The sequence below is a fragment of the Sapajus apella genome, unplaced genomic scaffold (assembly GCF_009761245.1).
Source record: "Sapajus apella isolate SASKATOON/1434 unplaced genomic scaffold, GSC_monkey_1.0 scaffold137, whole genome shotgun sequence".
Taxonomy (NCBI): Eukaryota; Metazoa; Chordata; class Mammalia; order Primates; family Cebidae; genus Sapajus; species Sapajus apella.
Window position 1 is genome coordinate 2,036,277 of NW_022437077.1, and position 3,037 is coordinate 2,039,313.

Genomic DNA, 3,037 nt, shown 5'->3' on the forward strand with positions numbered 1-3,037 from the left:
TTTATCTTGATTGGTTTAAAGTTTGTTTTTTCTTAAATTAGATAGAAACCCCTGCGTTTTTCTGTGTAGTGTTTGGTAGATTTTTCTGCATCCCTTTACTTTAAGCCTATAGGTGTCATTGCTTGTGAGATAGACTCTTGAGAACAGCATACAATTCGGTCTTGATTCTCTATCCAACTTGCCACTCTGTGCCTTTTAATTGAGACATTTAGCCTTTTTACATTCAAGGTTAAAATAGATAGGTGTGGTTTTGATCCTGTCATCCTGCTGTTACCTGGTTAATACACAACTTGATTGTGTGGTTGCTTTATAGTGTCAATGGTTTATGTACTTAAGTGTGTTTTTCTAGTGGCTGCTTATGGTCTTTCCTCTCCATATTTAGCACTCCCTTTAGGACCTTTTGTAAGACAGATCTGGTGGTAATGAATTCTCTTAGCGTTTCCTTCTCTGAAAAAGATCTTATTTCTCCTTTACTTATGAAGCTTAATTTGTCTTGATACTAAATTCTCAATTGAATTTCTTTTCTTTAAAAAAGCTGAATATAGACCCCCAATTTCTTCTGGCTTGTAGGGTTTCTGCTGACAAGTTTGTTGTTAGCTGATGGGCTTCCCTTTGTAGGTGACCTGCCTCTTCTTTCTAGCTGCCTTTACCATTTTTTGTTTTATTTTGACCTTGGAGAATCTGAGGATTATGTGTCTTAGGGTTGCTCATCTAGCATGATATTTTGCAGGGGTTCTCTGCATGTCCTGAATTTGAATGTTGGCCTCTCTAATGAGAATGGGGAAAATTTTGTCGGTAATATTCTCAAATATATTTTCTAAGTTGCTCACTTTCTCTTCCTCTCTTTCAGGAACATGAGTGAGTCATAGATTTGGTCTCTTTTCATATTCTCATATTTCCTGGAGGTTTTTCTTATTCTTCATAATATTTTTCCTTTATTTTTGTCTGAGTTATTTTGAAGAACCAAAATAGCTTTGAGGTCTTAAGCTATGAGATTCTTTCCTCATCTTGGTCGATTCTGCTGTTAATACTTGCAATTGGTATCCCGAGAACCTTGAAGTGAGATTTTCAGTTCTATCAGATCAGTTTGGTTCTTTCTTAAAATGGCCATTTTATCTTTATCTCCCATATCATTTTATTGTATTTCTATGATTTCATGGAATGGGTTTTTACTTTCTCCTGAATCTCAGTGATGTTCATTCCTATCCATACTCTCAATTCTATTTCTGCCATTTCAGCCATTAAGCATATTAAGGACCATTCCCGGAAAACTAGTATGATTATTTGGAGGTAAAAACACTTTGCCACTTTCTGAGTTGCCAGAGTTCTTGCATTGGTTTTTTTTCTCATCTTTGAAGGCAATGTTCCTTCAACATTTGAGATTGCTGTCCTTTGAATGAGGGATTTTTTTCTTTTATCTTCTTTGTTGCCCTTGGGTGGTTGATTTCAGTCAACTGGGTGGTTGAGTTCAGTCAAATGGCAAATGGAGTGCTCGTGTTCAGGCTGCACCCTCTGATCATGAAAAATGCTGTGCTTATACTGATGCTTCACCCTCTGATCATAACACCCTCTGCTATAGGCAGATAGGTTCTGGAGTGAACTTATTGTAAAACCACTTCTTTGTTTTTTGTTGTCTAGAGCAACTCAGGAATACGAAGCCCCACTGACTCTCAGAGCTAGGTTGTTAAAGAAACTGTCCATTTGGTGACAGCTATAAAAATTTCGGTACTCAGTCCATGGTCAAACTCCTTCCAGGAAGAATGAGTATGCCTAGATTTACCATTGGGCAAGCTGGATGGAAGGCTCAAGAAGTGCCAAACCCTGGCTCCAGCTGCCAGAGGCTATTGTTTGTTTACCCAATGGGGTAAACAAACTGGAAGTGTGTGCTGTAAGCTCTTTCTGGAGAGAACTTGAGAGCTGCTGCACATTCTTGCTCCTTTTCTGCACTTCTTCAAACGGGAGTAGCCTATGGAATTTGTTACAGTCCCATTTAAAATCAATTTTTTTGTTCTATAATCTAGAAAGACTAGAATGTGCTTATCCCCTGTACACAGAGCTAAGAAGTTTAAGGAGTCCATCAGGAGGTAGCTGTATGCGTTGGGGCAACTGCTATATGGCATAAATGCCTTCTGGGGGAAAACAGAGGACAGGGTTTTTCTATACCCCTTCTTACAATTCCTGGTCCATGTAACCCCTGGATATGCTCACATGCTCATATAAAACTGTCACATTTTTTACTGTGGTCTGAAGAGACATACATTCCAGTCTCTGCTCCCAGAACTAAGAGGGTTAGTATACAGACCCTCAGGTGGAAATTGTAAAAATTGCGGCACTCAATGTATAAACAAATTCCTTCCAGGAGGAATTGATAGACTTAATTATCACTGGAGTGAACTGGGGAAGAAAGCTTAAAAAGTGCCTATATATTTCTAGGGTTAACACTTGTCTGTCTCTTTAACTCCCCAGTGCAAGTTAGTTAGAAACCAGGTCACTAAGTAGCCACTGGAAGAGTATGTCATAAACTTCTTCCAAGAAAGAAAAAAGGAGCTGCATTTTTATTGTTGTTATTATTGTTTGCCTTTTATCTTTTGTTTTATTTCTTTCTTACTTGTTTTATTTGATTGAATCTACCTCTGACATTCTTGATTGTATTTTTTCATTTTATTCATTGCATTTTTCAGGTCCAGTATTCTATTTGATCTTCAAAAATTATATTCAATCTCACTGTTAAATTTTTCTGACACATTTCTGAATTGATTCTGTATTAGTCTGTTCTCATACTGCTATAAAGGATTGCCCATGACTGGGTAATTTATAAAGGAAAGAAATTTAATTGATTCACAGTTCCGTATGGCTGTGGAGGGTTAGGATTATGGTGGAAAGGGAAGTAAACACATCCTTTTTCACATGATGGCAAGAAGGAGAAGTGCCAAGCAAAAGAAGGAAAAGCGCCTTAAGTAAAATCATCAGATCTCATGAAAACTCAGTGTCATGAGACCAGCCTGGAAATAACTGCCCCCATGATTCAATTACCTCC